Source organism: Dama dama, chromosome 7, assembly GCF_033118175.1.
Source record: "Dama dama isolate Ldn47 chromosome 7, ASM3311817v1, whole genome shotgun sequence".
Taxonomy (NCBI): Eukaryota; Metazoa; Chordata; class Mammalia; order Artiodactyla; family Cervidae; genus Dama; species Dama dama.
In genome coordinates this window covers 33,278,503-33,299,134 of record NC_083687.1, presented here as the reverse complement: position 1 = coordinate 33,299,134, position 20,632 = coordinate 33,278,503, and the positions used below count along the sequence as shown (strand labels likewise).

At 42.7% G+C, this 20,632-nt stretch overlaps 4 non-coding genes across 4 annotated transcripts; 2 read left to right on the top strand and 2 right to left on the bottom strand.

Moving 5' to 3' along the window:
- The first annotated feature begins 1,790 nt into the window (after positions 1-1,790).
- Positions 1,791-1,872, top strand: TRNAS-AGA (transfer RNA serine (anticodon AGA)). The gene has a single exon. It is a non-coding gene; the product is annotated as a tRNA-Ser (tRNA).
- Positions 1,873-2,191: 319 nt separating this feature from the next.
- TRNAR-ACG (transfer RNA arginine (anticodon ACG)) lies at positions 2,192-2,264 on the top strand. Its single transcript has one exon. It is a non-coding gene; the product is annotated as a tRNA-Arg (tRNA).
- A 1,979-nt stretch (positions 2,265-4,243) lies between these two features.
- TRNAM-CAU (transfer RNA methionine (anticodon CAU)) lies at positions 4,244-4,315 on the bottom strand. The gene has a single exon. It is a non-coding gene; the product is annotated as a tRNA-Met (tRNA).
- Positions 4,316-5,317: 1,002 nt separating this feature from the next.
- On the bottom strand, positions 5,318-5,389 carry TRNAW-CCA (transfer RNA tryptophan (anticodon CCA)). The gene has a single exon. It is a non-coding gene; the product is annotated as a tRNA-Trp (tRNA).
- Positions 5,390-20,632: the final 15,243 nt, after the last annotated feature.

Genomic DNA, 20,632 nt, shown 5'->3' with positions numbered 1-20,632 from the left:
GGTGTTATCTCTCACTGCTCTCCCTCCTTCTCCCCCTCCAAAAAAAGCAACATTCCAGCCAGACAACACTTTCTTTTATTTATCTCATATTTCACCAGGTTTAAGTCTAGAACACTGCTCCCATCTCCAATTTGGCTCAATTTCACACATCCTTCAGATCTAAGTTTAAACATGATTCATTCCACATATATTTATTGAGTATCCATTTGGCCAGAGATAAGGTATAATTGGAACATTCTTCATGAAACTTGGTGTTTACTAAGTGACTCTCCAGGGAACCACCTAAGATATTTATGATTGGGATCTACATTCTTCCTGTGGGCTACCACTTATCAAACTCAGTGGTAAATACTCACTTTTGCAATTGTTCACTCTGAAGATTTCTCAGAACAGTAGCCATATTTTTGTGGCTCTCCACTGAGCGAGCAGCACCTAGCAAAATGTTTGTCCTGTAATTGTGCCCAGAATACAAATTTCGAAACAATGAAGAAAGGAACGAATCTCTTCAGGGACAAGGGACCAGAGGTCAGAAAGCTTCCAAGAAATTGTTGCAGTTATACCTATGAGAAACTGTTGGAACCTGATCTTAGAAAATGGGTTTGACACTTGGGAGGAAAAGACAGATTGAGAAGCAGTTCCAAGGTTGAACTAAAGACCTGGAAATCTGTGGCCTCTGGAAAGGGAGTTAGAGAACAAATATAAGGGGAGTTCTAAGTCTTTGGTTTTGGTACCTCGGTGCTCCTGTCAAACAAAAATCTAGGTTGTTGGAGAAGACCCAAGTTTAGAAGGAAAGAATGGAGCTTTCATTTGGGGATGTATTGCTTTTGAGATGCACATGGACATGCAACAGGAAGTAACTAGGACAACTGTATTTTCTGGAGCCCAGACATGAGGTCTGGGCTGCAGGAGGTAATTTTCAACCTATCAGCACATAAGCAGGGGTTTATAAATTATGCCCTGTCCTCCTCCTGTTCACTAAATGGAGTTGTTGATGAAATACAGAAATCTTCTACTTGTACACTAACACACCCACATGCATGCACATACAGTTAAGATTGTGGTGATGGTTGTGTAGTTTCAGAAAAGTGAAGATCCTGGGGTTCTGGTCTTGCTTTGGAGGTGGTCTCTGCAAATATTTTTAAACATTATCCATAGAGTATTAAATACTCTGTGAGAAAAAGTCCCATGCGATGAAGTGGATTTGATTCTCAGGAATATTTTCGTATTACTATTTTAATCAAAAATATTCTACCTACTGCTTTAAAATATTTTGAGCTTTACAAAGAGATGGAGATAGGGCTTTATGGGGAATATTTTGATAGATCCTCATTCTTGAACTTAAAAATAACAGCTACAAATAACTGTTACTTTAAAATAAGTTACAAATAACAGTAATTTTTAACAGTTAAAAATAACAGTTACAAAAGCTGTTACTTTTTGTTGAGCCCTTACTATATTCCAGGCACTAGATCAAATGTCTAAAGACATGAAGTGTCTGTAAGGAACAGCTGTGCCAGATTATTTATCGAGCATTAATTTCCTACTCCAGCAGAAGTAAGAGGGTTTTTTAAAAACTGTTGCAATATATGGCGATTTGCTTTCTAGAAAAAGACCATTCTTAGTTTAATACATGCTGGAAATAAAGGTGGTTGACTCCTCTTCGATTTTATCAACCATTAATGGAGCTTACCATCTTTTGTATTGCCCTTTTTAATGACTAAACACTGAAGTTGCCTAAAATAAATGATATATAGTAACATGGAGAACACTGAAAGAGACAATGTATAGGTGTAGTCGTGGCCGAGTGGTTAAGGCGATGGACTAGAAATCCATTGGGGTCTCCCCGCGCAGGTTCGAATCCTGCCGACTACGAGTTGGTTTTCCCTCTTTTTGAGCATAACAAAATTTCTGCCTGGTCGGATTGACCTTCAATTTCAAGATACTTTTTAAAATATTAAACACTCTCTCAGACCTTTTACAAATTACATCGAAACAGTGTTCTCATAGACCACGAAGGAGTCATATTTTATGAGTTAGAAAAAAGAACCAGTAAGACTTTCTTCTATTTCAGTTCTGAGCTTTCTTAGGTTCTCAAACCGAAAGGAAAGGTTTCACACATTCATATTTAGAGCAACAGTGATGCCACAACTTCCCTTTTTCTAAAACTGTAATCCTTCTATTGTCTGCAGGTGGGCCAGTGGCGCAATGGATAACGCGTCTGACTACGGATCAGAAGATTCCAGGTTCGACTCCTGGCTGGCTCGTTGCTTTTCATAACGCCCTTTTTGTAAGTTCCACAAATTCCCGGCTTCTCCAGGCCTCCTTGTTAAGCTTTTCTAATTTTCTATTTATTTTACAATATCACTCTATACAAAATGACAAAAGTGTTAATACACAGGCTTCAGCTATAGCTCGCTGTTCTTCTCTTACATATATAAATTTTCTTTAAATCACATCACTAAATTGTTTTTCAAACTGCGGGAAACTTAGGTGTATGAGGGAAACATAAAAGAGGGAACACCTTTCAAATGCATCGTTCTCAGAGAGTTAAGATTGAAAGTCTCACAAAGAGAAGATTTTTTGATAGCAGTTTTTTCTTCTCTCTTTTTTTTTAAGATTTAGTTTTTTAGAGCAATTACTAGTTCACAGCAAAATTGAGAGGAAGGTGCACACACCTTCTCACAATTGTATAGTCTCCCCCATCGTCAACAGAGTGGGTACCTTTGTTAGAAATGATGAGTCTACTGTGGACTGAAGTCCATAGTTTTCATTACAATTGGCCCTTGATGTTGTGCATTCTAAGGGTTTAAGCAAATGTAGAATCATAAAGGAAATCAACCTTGACTATTTATTGGACGGACTGATGCTGAAGCTGAAGCTCCAACACTTTGGCCACCTGATGAGAAGGGCTGACTCATTGGAAAAGACCCTGATGCTGAGAAAGATTGAGGGCAGGAGGAAAAGGGGATGACAGAGGTTGAGATGGTTGGATGGCATCACCAACTCAATGGACATGAGTTTGAGCAAACTCTGGGTGATAACTAAGGACAAAGAAACAGGCATACTACAGTCCGTGCGTGCATGCGTGCTTAGTCGCTTCAGTTGTGTTCCTGAGACCCCATGGACCATGGTCTGCCAGGTTCCTCTCTCCAAGGGATTCTCCAGGCAAGAATACAGGACTGGGTTGTCGTTTCCTTCTCCAAATCTGACCGTGGGGTTGCAAAAAGTCGGACACGACTGAATGACTGAACAACAGAAAGGCATGTATCTATCCATTGTTATAGCATCTCGCAGAAGATTTTCACTGCCTGAAAAATCCTCTCTGCTTGGCCTTTTCATCCTTCTTCTTCTCACCAACCCCTGGCAACCAATGATGATTTTACTGTTTCTGTAGTTTTGCCTTTTCTACGATGTCATATATTGGAATGATACAGCATGTACAGCCTTTCAGATTGGCTTATTTCACTTAGTAATATGCATTTAAGGTTTCTCCATGTCTTCTCATGGCTTAGTAGCTCATTTCTTCTCAAGGCTGAATAATATTCCATTCTCTGCATGTACCACAGTTAATCCATTCACCTACTGAAAGGCATTTTGGTTGCTTCCAAGATTTGGCAATTAAGAATAAACCTGTTATAAACAACTGTGTGCAGGCTTTTGTGTGGACAGAAGTTTCAACTCCTTTGGGCAATTTAATAAGGAGGGCAATTGCTGGATCATATGAACTGGCAAACTGTCTTCCACAGTGGCTGTACCATTTTGCATTCCAACTAGCACTGAATGACTGTCCCTGTTACTCCATCTCCTCACCAGCATTTGATGTTCAGTGTCCTGGATTACTTTGGCCACTTGATGCGAAGAGCTGACTCATTGGAAAAGACCCTGAAGCAGGGAAAGATTGAGGGCAGGAGGAGAAGGGGACGACAGAGAATGAGATGGTTGGATGGCATCATCCACTCAATGGACATGAGTTTGAGTAAACTCCAGGAGATAGTGAAGGACAGGGAAGCCTGGCATACTGCAGTCCATGGGGTTACAAAGAGTCGGATATGACTGATCGACTGAAAACCAACAATAGGTGTGTGGCGGTATCTCACAGTTACTTTGTTCTCAAGACATACGCTTTTCATGTGCTTAAAAAGCGGGCCAAACACCTCACTAAAGAAGATATACAATGCTAAATTTTCTTAATAAACTCTCTTCTCTACTCTCAAAGTTCTCTTCAGGAGGAAAAGAAACATCTTAGCAGAGGATGGTTTCGATCCATCGACCTCTGGGTTATGGGCCCAGCACGCTCCCGCTGCGCCACTCTGCTGCAACAAACCATATCCCCATACTTAATATTCAGCTTTCTACAGACTTGTTTTTTTCCAACTCTACAGAGCTGAGTGTGTTCTTGAACTGTTTTCTCTATTTCTGTCTTTCTCTTCCCCCAGAGCAGTAATCTCTGTTTTATAATGCGATGGCCAAGGGCCTAAACTAACTGCTAAGAAAAGTGTTAATAAGAAATAGAGAACGACTATTTTGGCAAGCTTAGATGCAATGTCTGTTACCATGTGCTATGTGAACATGTACATTACATCGATAACAAAACATCTGCTGATATTCCATATGTCATGTTTCAAAGCCATTCTAAGTTATACAAAGTAATAGGTTCTGATAAAATAAGCGTGCTTTTCTTTTCTTCTGCGCTGTAATGTATTGGTTCATAATCTGTTGGAGGGTGCTTGAGTCTCAGGTAAGAAAATAATACACAGTCCTGTACATTTAAAAAAAAAAAAAAAAAAACAGATTTTTAAGGCGTTCTTAGAACTTCTAGCCCAGGGGACTACTTTCTCCTCTAGTCTCAATTTGGCAAACCAAACAAAAAATTATGTTCAGGTTTTCTGCATCTGGAGATGAACTGACTTCCTTCTTGGTTTGCTGGAGTAGGGGAATTGCAGAGAGCCAAGATTTTGCTTGCTGTGTAACCTTTCTGGCAAGGAAAAGCTGATCTGGGTGTGAAGCAGGTAATGTCAGATGTGGGAAGCTTCTGACCGTTGGAGAGAGAGATGTGGATAAGGAAATGGGACATGGAGCACACAAGTGAGCTGGGAGTTAGCAAAGACTGAAATTCAGAACGTCTGCAATAAAAGAAAAATATCTTTTGCAGAAAAGAATAAAAATGTCTTTATGGACCCCCAAGCACAGTTATAGTGTACACCTGCGTGTTTACCTACTTTCTAAAGGGCAGTGTTAAGGGCAGCTAGCATTGGAGAAAACATCTTTTTTCCCTCCAAGTTTCAGACCAGTGCATCCCATAGACACTAAAAACAATTGACCCCGACGTGATTTGAACACGCAACCTTCTGATCTGGAGTCAGACGCGCTACCGTTGCGCCACGAGGTCCTGCGGGGGCACTTGGCTCCTTTACTTGTCAACCTGATCTATGAAATTAATTATTGGTACTTAGTGAAGACCGTGCAGCTGGATACAAAATAATGCCTGGGGGTCTCTTGGATTAAAACAGCTGTCCATTCAATCACTTACTGATTCTCTCTGCCTCCGAAAATGCTTCTATTTCCATTGCTTCCTATTCTATCTCCTTCCTTTTCTTACCTAGTTTTCTCCATATACGTCAAAAATAGACATTCGGGGTTTGTTTTCGTTTTTGTCTTTTTAGAAATAACAGACATTCGGTTTAAAGTCGGGCGTTCTGAGTTGGAGTAAGAGTAACAAAGAGTGCCCTCTCCTCACCCCGTAGCCCTCCCCCTAACCAGGGACGCTGATCAGGGTTTTGAATTTGTTACCAAAGTTGCTGGTAGTTGCTAACCACATACTAGTGTTTCGAGGAAACGAATATACCTGGGGACGGCCGGCTTAACTGTGCAGCTCCTATCTGCAAAATAACATCATCTTCTTAAACCCACTCTTGGGCTTCGTTGAAATGATTAATTTCACGTTGCAAGAGTTCTTCCGAATCTGAACACTGTATCTGAAACTGCCCCTAAGAAGAGCAAGAAACCCTTTTTTTTTTTAATTTGGCCCGAGGAAACAAGTGATTCTGGCACCGTGGTTAGGCTGGTTAAAGCACCTGTCTGAGAAACTGCAGTTGGATGTCGAATCTCAATGAGCTTGTTTTCCAAGATCTAAGTAGTAGAGAGGTCTCTTTGAACTCCTAGAAAAAGATATTCTGAAAAATGAATCTTGAGCTCTGGACTCATTTTTCAAGACTAAGAAAAGGAAACTTTAATTTTCAGTGTCCTTTTTATAGTAGTGGATCATTTTTCAGAATATCCTGTCCAATAGTTCCAAACCTGCATGCCTCTGATTGTCTTTATCTCTTCTCCTTGTTTTTCCTAGGCTAGATGCTGCATACTATATATCAGCATCTAGTATACCATATATTTTACTTATATATTTATTTATTACCTATTACAAGTAACTAGACTAAAAGCTAAGGCACAGCCTCTTCCGCGATCCATCTGAGCAGTCAGCTAGCACTCCACTTAATATGCCCCCTTTGGCTACCACACCCACCTCACCACCACCCCATGGCTACTGCTACCCGCTAAGAACAAACACCAGAAAGTTTACCTGGGGGATGGTAGTGGTCTAAGAACTCAGGCTTTCAGAGTTGATATATGTCCCTCCTTTTGGTTGTGGATCCTCTGTGACGCTGAACATACGATAAATTATTGTAGCAGAGGCTGCTAGAGTAGTTACCAGTCTGTTTCTTTTTCTTCTTGGATATACAATTGTCTTTTTCCCTTTGGGATGCTATCACAAAAATATCATAGAGTAGATGGCTTAAACAAACAAAAAAAAAATTATTTTTCATGTTCTGGAGGGCTGGAAAGTCCAAGATCAAGGCATCTGCTGTTCAGTATGACTGTGTCTTCACATGGTGGAAGGGGACAGGGAGTCTTCAGTTCTTTTTCATAAAGACACTAATCCCATTCAGAAGGGCTCCAACTAATCACCTCCCAAAGACCCCACCTCCAAATACCATCACATCAGGGATTAGGTTTCAACATATGAATTTTAGGGGGACAGAAACATTCAGTCTAAACTACATTTCCTAGCCTCCTTTATGATTACTTTTGGCCCTGTGGCTGAGATCTGGACAATGCAATGTAAAGAAAATTGTAACCAGCCAGTTTGCAACTTTGAAACTTAACCCAGGAAAACCTCTCATGGGGGTTCATCTTTTCTCCCTTTGCCTTTATATCTGTCAAATGCAGAGGACTCCATAGTCCTCGACTCTAGAGTCACTCAATAGTCTCTCAGCGACCATGTGAAGACCAACCAGAAAATCTGCATTAGATGTTGCTGGAGAGAAAAGCAAACATTTGTTGAGATGAAAAACTGAGATTTACGGGTTTTATTTTTTGTTTATGGTTTTTTATGGGTGTTATAAATCAGTTAGTATCACTCATACAATAGAGTTTCACTGTCGCTTGCTTATCAATATTCCACATTTTAGTGCTTAACTCTAGATAGCATAATTACATCTACATTACATAATACACGAAGTGATAATGTAACGGGGGAGTCATTGGCACACAAATGCTACACATATGACATAAAATTCACACATTTTTCCAAAATTCTAAAAAGTGTTACCTCACTAACAATGTATAATTATTTTGTAACCTAATTTATGATTCTTGCTGCACTTCACTTCCTCACCCTATATCCAAGCTGGGCAGAAAGAAACGTCTAGAGAGCACATGCAGTGATGCATATTGGCCACCAGGGGGGCAGGAAAGCCTAAAGATAATCAACAGAAGAGGCCTAAAAAGGGACTAGAGCCCGGGAGAGGAAGGATGGAGAAGAAGGAGAAAGAGTCGGGTGAGCTGGGAGGAAGCAGAGGGAGGATAAAGAGGTGGCAGAGGAGGGCTGGAAGGAGGAAAGAGAGGTAGGAAAAGCAGGAGAGACAAGTTATTGAAGGGAAGAAATAATTTTCTCAACAGCAGCTTTTGACATTCATCAGGGACCTTTATAAAGTGTTATAGATACTGTTTCATTTTCTCCTCACACAACAACGCAGATAGATAATGATTCCTACTTACATTTTTAAAGATTCTTTTCAAGTACAGTTAATTTATGATGTTGTATTAGTATCAAGTGTACAGAAAAAGAATTCATAAATATATATACTTTTTCAGATTCTTTTCTATTAAATGTTATTACAAGATATTGAATATAGTTCCCTGAGCTACACAGTAAGTTTTTGTTTTTTATCTGTTTTGTATGGAGTAGTGTGTATATGTTAATACCCACGTTTTATTTTATTTCAGCCTGAGATATTGAGAATCAAGAAAATAGAATGCTTTATACATGACAAAATGAAAAGAAACATGCAGGGGTGGGGAATCAAAGAGTATTGAACTTTTACTATATTTTACAGTATTATTCATCTATTTCTGCACAGGTAATTCTGCAAAACCTGTCTCGGAAGTGTCCTCATGTCAGACCTCAGACACAGACAAAAGGGTAAGATAGCAGTACTCAAAACTCAACAAAAGTCTGCCCTCAGGGACTTGGCATGCTAGAGAGAGGGAGAGAGAAAACAGGTAAGTAACATGCAATATGTCAGAGAGTGATCTAAATATTATGGAGAAAAATTAAGCACAGAAGAGAGAGAAAGAGAGAGGGAGTGGTCGGGGAAGGTTTTGAGCAGCCTCTTCATCTGTAAAATGGGGCCAGGAGCCCCCACCTCCAAAGGTTCAGGGAACAAATGTGTTATTAGAGGCCTTAGCAAGTGCTGAGCAAATGTAAACAGCTTTCCTGCCCTCACTTTCTCTGTGCCTTGAATGACCTTGACGTTTACACCAGGCCCCCTTCCCATGTATAACCCATCTTTCTCTTAAGCCCCAGGCCTGCCTCTCCATCTGAGAATGTTTCTGTCTAAATGACACACAGGCGTCTCCGACACAACAGATACTAGCCTGCCAACGTCAGCTGCTCAGCGCTTCCTTCTGGCTATTCTGTCCCAGCAGTACTATTGCCCACCTGTCACCAAACTATGACCTTGGAATAAGCCAGAAAACTCATCCTCTCTACCCTACCTCCAGCAGATGCCATTTCTATACAGAGCTGAGCCTACAGACTTTGACTTTGCAGGATACGATAAAAATGTGTGGTCCCTTTATTGCTTATTAAAGTGGAGAAAGTGCTTTTAAAAATACTAAAATACAAAGGTCTTCTCTTGAATCCTCCATAGCCTGTCTTTCCCTCAACTCATCATAGTGACTTTTGTTTGCTAGTTAATACTATTGTAAGTAAAGAAAGATCAGACTTTTAGTTCTTAACATGGATTTTACTGGACTCTACAATGTGCAGTTTCAGTTTTAAATACAAATATCAGAGCACTTAACTCCTGAGTAAAATCACTAAAATTATGTTACAAGGAAGAACAAAATCTGACTACATCATGTTGGATTGGTTTCTTTGACTTTAACCTTTGCTTCCCATTGCTTTTGTTCACTAAAAGGATGATGTCTATACATCATCTGCCTGCCTCAGGGAACCCTGCCTCTATGCCTGGAAGTTAAACCAAAGTGCCTTTGTTCAGGAAAATATCCTGATCCTGTCCACCTGTGGATGGTTGCAAGAAAGAAAAAATGAAAACATCCCCTCCCTGAGGCTGGCCATTCATTCCAGGATATATTTGTAAGATTAATGGCCTTTTTACTTTACTTCCTCACCCTCACCTCCACACCCTCTCTGTTCTATTATAGAAAAAGGCATCCAGATCCCAATAAGGTGGTTATTTTGAGACACTAGCCCGTTATCTGAGAAAATAGCCAGCTTTCCCAATACAGTTGCCATTCCTTGTCTCAACATCTCATCTTTATTGGTATTGATTGGTTTATTGGTTTTCAGTGTTTATTGGTTTATTGGTGTTGAGTGGTGAGCAGAGAAAGCTTGGACTCAGTAACAATTACACCACTCAGACCCAGTAACAGTTACGCCATTTGTATCTCATAGCATGTACATACATTTCACTCTTACCAGAACAGTGGAAACTATGCACAAAACTAACCCCATTGCCATTATTTCTCTTCTTCACTTATATTCCTTCTATGACACAGTCTTTGACTTATTGATAAATAAGAAAGAATGAGAGGAAAAGGAAGGATGTGTTGCCCTATCTTTTCCTGACTTTCTATGTCATCATTTTCAGCAGAAGTGTTAGTCACTCGGTCATGTCCAACTCTTTGTGATCCCATGGACTTCAGCCACCAGGCTCCTCTGTCCATGGAATTCTCCAGGCAAGAATAATGGAGTGGGTTGCCATTTCCCTCACCATCTTCAGCATAAATGGTTGGCAAATACAAGGAAGTAGCACATGAAAGGGTACGATAGGACTGTGTTTCTTAGGACTTCATTGGCTTCTTTTCGCACGGGAAGCAAAGTTTGGATCAAAAGGGAAGCATGGTCAGCACCTCATTTTCTCAGTTGTTTGTGCAACTAGCCGACCTCATACTCACTCAGTCTCGCTGAACTCCCCCACATTGTGGCCCCCCTGGAATTCTGTGCTCATGGGGCATTATAAATAACTCGAATGGAGCTGCCGAAACAGTGGACACACTTACTGTGCACATACCCCGCCTCATGACCTTGCTCAGGTGGCCCATTGGACTTCACTTAAAATATATAAAGATAAACTTATTAAGAATTTCAAGATGGCAACAGCAGAGTCTTAAACCAAGAGTGGCCCCTACCGAGTATGGATCCCGTGCCCTCTGAAGTCACCCTGTTGGGGCCGCTATGGGGAGGGCAGGAGGAACTCCACCTGAGGTCTGTCAGCCATCTTAAGGCAGGATATGAACTGGGCCTGGACTTTGCCCAAGAATGAGGAAACCATTGTTAAAGAAGAGCCAGGTCTCCTTGGAGACCTCCCTCCCCACAGATAGCAAACGCATCAAAAAACAAGATTGGAGTTAAGGTCAGGCTGCCCCAGTTAGATTAACAATGAAGATATCCCCCTTGAGATTTTCCTCCCCCATCTCCACCAGTGGAAGAGGCTCCCTTCCCTCCTACTGTTCCACTGACTATGGTGGGAGCAACTGCGCCAGCATTATACCCATTCCTCCCCAGTCTAGAAGAGGGGGCAAAGGGAGAGCCAAGTGTTCAGAGGCAGCTGAGGTCTACTAAGGAGTCACAAGATAGAGAGGTTTTGCGGGTGCCTCTCCGGGAGGTCCAAGAGGCACCGTAGATGGGGCCAGTCGAGCACATCCAACCTGGCCCCACTGCTGTTTACTACAGACGTTCTCCACCATGGATCTCTTGAACTAGCAAAGGCATGTCCCTCTGTATTCTGAGAAGCCGCAGGGCACAATTCACCTAACAGAGACTATTTTAGGACCCACCATCCAGTATGGGATGACAGAGCCCAGCTTCTCCTCACCCTCTTCAGTATTTTACCTGCTTGGACTTGAAAGATGGTTTCTTTTGTATAAGAGTGGCTCCAATTAGCCAAAAGATTTCTGCTTTCGAATGGGAGGACCCTGGGATGGGTTGAAAGACCCAGATGACTTGGACTCAGCTGCCACAAGGATTCAAACATTCTCCTACAATATTTGGGGAAGCCCTGACAACAGAACTCCTCTCCTTCCCATCAGATGCTAAGTGCCAGATCCTGCAATATGTGGACGACCTACTTCTGATGGCAGAGACTCGTACTCAGTTCTGGGAAGGAACTCAGACTCTCCTGGGCCTGCTAGAACAGGCCGGATATAAGATGTCATGGAAAAAAGGCCTAAATCTGCCAGACTGAGGTAAAGCACCTGGGATTTGTTATTAAGGAGGGGAGGCATGCCTTGGACTTAGAACGGAAACAGATCAATCAGATAAGCCAGCCTACTACCAAAAGGCAAGTGAGAGAATTTTTGGGAGCCGTGGGGTTCTGCTGGATTTGGATACCTGGCTTTTCACAGATAGCTAAACCCTGGTGTGCCGCCACTAAAGGCCCCAGGAATGACTCTCTAATTTGAGGTCCAGAACCGAATCATGCTTTTGAGCTATTAAAGAGAACTGTAAAGGGCCCCACACTAGGCCTCCCTGATTTAACCAAACCTTTCACTTTATACGTCCATGAGAAAGAACAAGTAGCATGGGAGTGCTGACACAAGCAATAGGCTCACGGTAGCGACCTGTGGCTTCTTTACCCAAAAGGTTGGCTCCTGTAGCCTCTGGGTGGCTCCCTTGTCTGACAGCAGTGGCAGCTGCCACCATTTTAATGAGAGAGGCTGACAAACTATGGGACACACTATTATAATAAAAGTGCCACATGCCATCGTCACTCTCCTAATGGGGCCTGGGCAAGGTGGCTTTCCACCTCTCAGATGCTGCATTACCAAGAACTTTTATACCAAAATCCCCAGCTTAAGGGTGGAACCCTGTCAGACTTTAAACCCAGCAACTTATTTACCGGTGAGCCAAGGCACTCCCAGCCACAGCTGTGAGGAGATGCTAGAGGAAGTCTTTTCTAGCCGACCAGACCTCAGAGGCATCCCCTTAAGTCAACCAGATGAGACTTACTACACAGACGGGACCGGCTACTTGGAACAAGGACACAGGAAAACTGGATACGCGGTAACAGACTCAGTAGTCAAAGCAGGACGACTCCCCTCATACTGGTCGGCTCAGCGGAGCTCTGGGCTCTCATACGGGGCCCTGAAATTGGCTAAAGGTAAGAAGGTAAATATATACACGAACTCACGGTATGCCTTTGCTATCTTACATGTACACGGGACCATATATAAAGAAAGGGGGCTATTGACTGCAACTGGCAAAGAGAGAAAAAATACAGAGGAAGTTTTGTTACTGGGGGAAGCAGTGTGGAAACTGCTGCGGTGGCAGTAATGCACTGTAAGGGCCACCAGAGGGCAGACACACCACAGGCGAAACGGAACTTCGGCTGATGGAGCAGCCAGACAAGCAGCTGCCCAGGACAACATAGCAACCAAACTACGGAGACACCTGTGGCGTCTAGCCTACTAACCGGCCAAGCGGCCCCAGTCTGTGACAAGGAAGAAACCGCCTGGGTGCAGACCGAACAGGAACACTGCGGGAGGACGGATGGTGGGAGCTCCCGGGTGGGAGATTCTTCATCCCCTCTAGGTTGGCCTTTCAACTAGTTATGGACTTCCATCAGTCCACCCATTTAGAAAAAGACAAGACTTGTGAATTTTAGCCCGCTATGGTGTCATACCACGTCTAACAGCTTTGTGTGCACATGCAAGCTGACGATGGGTAACCTGTGCCAGGAATAACCCGGCTCCAAGGCAACAGCCCCTCCTGGAATACAGTTAAAGGGGACCACACCATTTGAACACCTGGACTTCACTGAGGTAAAGCCATGCCGAGGATACAAATATTTACTGGTGATGGTAGGTACCTTTATATCCCACCAGGCCTGAGAAAGCAAAGGAAGTGGCCCGAGGCATGCTGAGAGACATTATTCCTAGGTTTGGGTTCCCTCTGAGTATAGGATCAGATAACCAGCCCGCATTTGTGGCTGTTATTCCAATTGGTTTGCAAAGCAATGAATATCAAATGGAAACTACATGCAGCGTATAGACCACAAAGTTCAGGGATGGTTGAGAAAATAAACCCGACCATCAAAGTAACTTTGGCAAAATGGGTGCAAGAGACTGGAGCCCCCTGGATGGATATGCTGCCACTAGGGTTAAAGAAGATCAGAATGACACCCCCCCACCCCCAGTATTCTCCCTATAAGGTAACGTTCGGGAGGCCTCCCCCTCTTATTCGGGAAGTAAAAGGCAATCTATTACAGAAAGGAGGGATGGAGGTGTCACGGCAATGGAACAATTGGGAAAGGTGATCCATGACATCACCCCTTATGTTCAAAAAAGCATTCCATTTTCTCTAGACATTACTGTACACCCATACTCACCGGGAGATTTAGTATGGGTAAAGGATTGGAATCAACAGACGCTGTCCCGCGCCTGTAAAGGACCATACACAATTGTACTAACCACCCCTCTGCAGTTAAAATTGCAGGTATTACTCCCTAGATTCACCACACCTGGCTCAAGGCAGCAGCAGAGGAAAAGGGACATTGGACCACCCATTCTAACTCAGAGGAGCCATTGAAGACCTGACTTGTCTTCCATTGGTGACCACAGATTCAGGATGGAGCCACTGAGAATAATTCTGCTGTTCCTGATCAGCACGATGACCCTACCGGGACTGCAAACTCAGGATACTGTGTTCCTGTCCTGGGCCCACTCGTATGCAAACTTCCATAATACTTCTAACTGTTAGGTTTGTGGGGCCATGCCTTTGTCAGTGATGGATGGACTTCCTTGGTGGGTGTCTCCCCTATGCAGAGGGGACTTTAGCTCCCTCTGTTCGTTTTTGAGACAGCAATGAGAAGCATTTGCTTCCTTGGTAACTCACAACCTGCCGCTTCTTACTTGGCATAACCTGGACTTTAACCAAATTGATCAAGGCCATGGGGTAACATTTGAGGTAAATGCAAGCCCTACAAAAGTGGCCAAAGCCTATACCTTTTACTTAAAAGATAAAAAGAATTAGAACTCAATGGCCAGTAAGAAGGGCCAATCCATCAGGTAGTTTGAACAATTTTACCAGATATGGAACGAATATTTTTGGTTGACCCCAGAAAAAGGTCAACCTATTGTCCCTGCCCCTATCTGTTGGGAACAAAGGGAACAAAAAGCTGGATTTGGTGACCATCCCATAGATCAAAAATAATTGAAATATGTGGGATATTTGTCCTCTGAGCAATGTGAACAAATATTAGAGGTCACTTATGACCCAGATTTATCAGCCGGCTGGCCTGGCTCAGACTGGAAGTACAACCCTGGGATTAGATGGCACCCTTAACAGCACTCAATGGCTATGTGGATCAAACCTATGGCCATGGCTTCCAGTCGGTTGGGTAGGCCGCCTTACGTTATGATTTGCCTTTGCTCATGGAATTGTTAAGCCACCCTTGCAACAAGCCCCAGTAAATTTGCCTTACTTACATGCATGTTGGTAAGGTCTGTGTTTAAATGCTATGATTATATAGCTGCCTTGTTCATACCATCTATCAGTTCAGTTCAGTCACTCAGTCATGTCCATCTCTTTGCAACCCCATGAACTGCAGCACGCCAGGCTTCCCTGTCCATCACCAACTCCTGGAGTTTACTCTAACTCATGTGCATTGAGTTGGTGATGCCATCCAACCATCTCATCCTCTGTCGTCCCCTTCTCCCACCTTCAATCTTTCCCAGCAACAGGATCTTTTCAAATGAGTCAGTTCTTCACATCAGGTGGCCAAAGTATTGGAGTTTCAGTTTCAGCATCAGCCCTTCCAATGAATATTCAGGACTGATTTCCTTTAGGATTGACTGGTTGGATCTCTTTGCTGTCCAATAGACTCTCAAGAGTCTTCTCCAACACCACAGTTCAAAAGCATCAATTCTTTGCTGCTCAGCTCTTATAGTCCAATTCTCACATCCATAAATGACTGCTGGAAAAACCATAGCTTTGACTAAACAGACTTTTGTTGGCAAAGTAATGACTCTGCTTTTTAATGTGCTGTCTAGGTTGGTCATAGCTTTTCTTCCAAGGAGCAAGAGTCTTTTAATTTCATGGCTGCAGTCATCATCTGAAGTGATTTTGGAGCACAAAAAAATTAAGTCTCTCACTGTTTCCATTATTTCCCCATCTGTTTGCCGTGAAGTGATGGGACCATGATCTTAGTTTGTTGAATGTTGAATTTTAAGCCAACTTTTTCACTCTCCTTGCACTTTCATCAAGAGGCTCTTCAGTTCTTCACTTTCTGCCATAAGGCTGGTGTCATCTGCATATCTAAGGTTATTGATATTTCTCCGAGCAACCTTAATTCCAGCTTGTGCTTCATCCATCCTGGCATTTCACATGATGTACTCTGCATATAAGTTAAATAAGCAGGGTGACAATATACAGCTTTAATGTACTCCTTTCCCAATTTGAAACCAGTCTGTTGTTCCATGTCCAGTTCTAACTGTTGCTTCTTGACATGCAAACAGATTTCTCAGGGGGCAAGTCAGGTGGTCTGGTATTCCCATCTCTTTAAGAATCATACCATCTATAGGGACAACAGACATTATGATTAGAGCAGAGGCTCTAACTAACTTCACAAAACAGACCTCCTGGATAATGAAAAGGCAATTTAAGCTCTAAATGAGGAACAAATACAAACGAGAAAGGTAGTGATTCAAAATCAGATACTTACAGCTGCCCAGGGAGGGACCTGTGCCATAATTAAAGTTAAATAATGTGTGTATATTCCTGATTTATCCAGCAATGTATCAGCCACTCTTAACTATATAAAAAACCAGGTGAAATCTATGTCTACTGATAATCTTCCTTTTTGGTCATCAGTATTTTCTTGGATCAAAGGTGATTGGTAAAAAAATTTTTTATAATTATTTTGTTAATCATTATATCATTAATTTTTGGGCCTTGTATTTCTCTAATGTATAACTCAATGTGTAACCTCTAGGCTATCAGCCTTGCTACAATTTCGTAGTCCCCATATGCAGTACTTACCCATGACTGACACCCATCATTAACGATAAGATGACCATCAAGAAGGGGAAATGTTGGGGCCGTTATTGGGAGGGCAGGAGGAACTCCATCTTGAGGCCTGTCAGCCATCTTAAGGCAGGATGTGAACTGGGCCTGAATGTGAACTTTGCCTAAGAATGAGGAAACCATCGTTAAAGAAAGACCAGGTCTCCTTGGAAACCTCCCTCCCCCCAGAGGGCAAACATTTCCAAAAAAAAGATTGGAGTTAAGAGCAGGCTTCCCCAGTTCGACTAACAATGAAAAGATCCCTCTTGAGGTATAATCATTGTTCCCCTTTTAACCTTAATTGTTAGTTCTCCCTGCACCTGCATGTTGCAAAACTAAGTCCTATACATCAAAGAAGTTGCTAACATGTAACCAGTCACGTAGTGAAGGGGTATAGAACCAAGTCTCGGAATCGTCGGGGTCCTTGTTGGGAACCGATAGTCCTTGGACCCGCTGGCGTAATAAACTGTACTCCACTGTTTTGAGTGTCCTCCGAGCTGTGCTTTGCGACTCCGGATTCTCATTTTTTTTCCATAACAACCCTAGTCTCCTTACTCCCTCTTGGACCCGCCCTCTCCTCTTCAGCCCCCTGGTCGCCATCTGAGGCACTGGAATCTCTCCTGCAGCTGTTACGATAGCTTTCCTACTTCCTGTTGCCTTCACTGTTTTATCCTAAGAGACTCTCATAAAGCATACATTTAATCTGGTCCTTCTAACCCCTCTCCTTCTACATCCTTCTGTGAAAATAAAGTATAAAATGCTAAGCATGGAGTCCGAGGCCCTCGGTGACCTGCCCCCGTCAGCTCTTCGATCTCATCTCCTCCAATCCTCAACCCCCGACAAGTAGTCTTTATCCAAGCAAACATCTGGCTGATGGGTACTGTTGTCAGATTTTGTGAATAAAAATCCAGGACGCCTATTTAAATTTATTTCATGCATATATGGGACATATTAACCAAAAAATTGTTTGTTGTTTACCTGAAATTCAAATTTGACCTGGGTGTTAACCTTATTAGCCACTGGATCTCTCTTCCTCCAATTCATACCTCAGAGACCACCCCCTCCTGAAAGTCTCCCTGGGTTTCCCATCACTTCCCTCATCAGAGCACCAACACCTTGCTCTCCTTGGTCTGTGCTGTTTGGCCCCCAGCAGACCTGGGGCCAAACAGCCTAATTTCAAAGTCTAGAGTCACGGTTCTCTAATTGTAACACATCACTGAATCTCTTTCTGCCTTACTTCCTGCATCTGTAAAGTTAGTATGATGAGGATGGGGGTGATGAGGGTGATAGTGCCTGCCTCCCAGGGTTCATGTAAGGACGCACAAGTTCATATGTGTGTAAACCACTTAACATGACTGCAGGCACATGAGAAATAGTAATTATTTGCTGTCTGAATGACTTGGCTGTGGATTCCCAGCCAGCAGGACCTCTGTTTAATTTATTGCAACCTTGGCTCCTAACACAATACCTGGCATGCGAACGAGGTATGCTTATTAAGTGAACTTACCTGCTTCTCAACCTAAACTTTGAGAAGGAAGGATATAAAAGTTTTATATCTAAGGTTTAGATATAAACCTGATCTAAGGTTTTAAAGGGATCAAGAAGGCTCCTGTTGATGGGCTTTATCCTCCCCAGGCTCCTGGGATCCTTCTGGGACAGTTCTCCAGCCTGGCCTCTGCTACTTCCACACTCTCCCTATTTCTAGACCTCCTCACCACCCTAGCTTTTCCATTCTCCTGTCTCAGCAACCATGTTTGCTGGATATACAGCTGAACCTCGCTCTGCTGGTGGGGAAGGGAGAATTCTGGGCATCCCCCTGCCTGACTTCTCCAGATCTAGCATCTCGGCCAGATTCTTCTGTTCCTGTGACCCAAGTCTGACAAACTCCAGAGAAGAAACATTTCAAAGATGCTAGAAACAGGGGCAGCAAAGGAGAAAGGGGAGAGGAGTAAGAACCCGTGTGGGAGGTTGTTGTTATTGTCGTTGTTTTGGAAGCCCATGGACTGTATGTAGCCCACCAGGTTCCTCTGTCCATAGGATTTCCTCCGTAGGGGAAAATTCAACCCTCAATAGGAGTCTCCTTCTTTGGAAGGCTGATTCTTTACTGCTGAGCCAGTGGGGAAGCCCTATGTGGGGGAGGTATGTGTAGATTAAACCAGGAGAGAAGGAACTTGAAAACTATATTATTCCTTTCATGTTCAATTCAGTTCAGTGCAGTTCAGTCACTCAGTCATGTCCAACTCTTTGCAACCCCATGGACTGCCACACACCAGGCTTCCCTGTCCATCACCAACTCCCAGAGCTTACTCAAACGCATGTCCATTGAGTCGGTGATGCCATCCAACCATCTCATCCTCTGTCATCCCCTTCTCCTCCCACCTTCAATCTTTCCGAGCATCAGGGTCTTTTCCAATGAGTCCATTCTTCACATCACGTGGCCAAAGTATTGGAGTTTCAGCTTCAGCATCAGTCCTTCCAATGAACAGCCAGGACTGATTTCCTTTAGGATGGACTGGTTGGATCTCCTTGCTGTCCAACAGACTCTCAAGAGTCTTCTCCAACACATCAGCTCAAAAGCATCAATTCTTCAGTGCTCAGCTTTCTTTTAGTCCAACTCTCACATCTATACATGACTACTGGAAAAAACCAAAGCTTTGACTAGATGGACCTTTGTTGGCAAAGTAGTTACTCTGCTTCTTAATATGCTGTCTAGGTTGGTCGTATCTTTTCTTCCAAGCAGCAAGCGTCTTTTAATTTCATGGCTACAGTCACCATCTACAGTGATTTTGGAGCCCCCCCAAATAAAAGTCTTTCACTGTTTTCATTGTTTCCCCATCTATTTGCCATGAAGTGATGGGACCAGATGCCATGATCTTAGTTTTCTGAATGTTGAGTTTTAAACCAACTTTTTCACTCTCCTCTTTCACTTTCATCAAGAAACTCTTAAGTTCTTTTTTGCTTTCTACCATAAGGGTGGTGTCATCTGCATACCTGAGGTTATTGATATTTCTCCTGGCAATCTTAATTCCAGCTTGTGCTTCATCCAGCCTGGCATTTCACATGATTCACTCTGCATATAAATTAAATAATCAGGGTGACAATATACAGCCTTGACGTACTCCTTTCCCAATTTGGAATCAGTCTGTTGCTCCATGTCCAGTTCTAACTGTTGCTTCTTGACCTGCAAACAGATTTCTCAAGAGACGGGTCACCCAGGTGGTCTGGTATTTCCATCTCTTTAAGAATTTTCCAAAGTTTGTTGTGATCCACACAGTCAAAGGCTTTGGCATAGTCAATAAAGCAGAAATAGATGTTTTTCTGGAACTCTCTCTCTTTTTCAATGATCCAGTGGATGTTGGCAATTTGATCTCTGGTTCCTCTGCCTTTTCTAAAACCAGCTTGAACATCTGGAAGTTCATGGTTCACATACTGTTGAAGCCTGAGTTGGAGAATTTTGAGCATTACTTTGTGTGAGATGAGTACAATTGTGCAGTAGTTTGAATATTCTTTAGCATTGCCTTTCTTTGGAATTAAAATGAAGACTGACCTTTTCCAGCCCTGTGGCCACTGCTGAGTTTTCCAAATTTGCTGGCATATTGAGTGCAGCACTTTAACAGCATCATCTGTTAGAATTTGAATAGCTCAACTGTAATTCCATCACCTCCACTAGCTTTGTTCATAGTGATGCTTCTGAGGCCCACTTGACTTCACACTTCAGGATATCTATTTCAGGTGTGCAATCACACCATCATGATTATCTGGGTTGTGAAGATCTTTTTTGTATAGTTCTTCTGTGTATTCTTGCCACCTCTTCTTAATATCTTCTGCTTCTGTTAGGTCCATACCAGTTCTGTCCTTTATTGAGCCCATCTTTGCATGAAATGTTCCCTTGGTATCTCTAATTTTTCTGAAGAGATCTCTAGTCTTTCTCATTCTATTGTTTGCCTCTGTTTCTTTGCATTATCACTGAGGAAGGCTTTCTTATCTCTCCTTGCTATTCTTTGGAACTCTGCATTCAAATGAGTAAATCTTTCCTTTTCTCCTTTG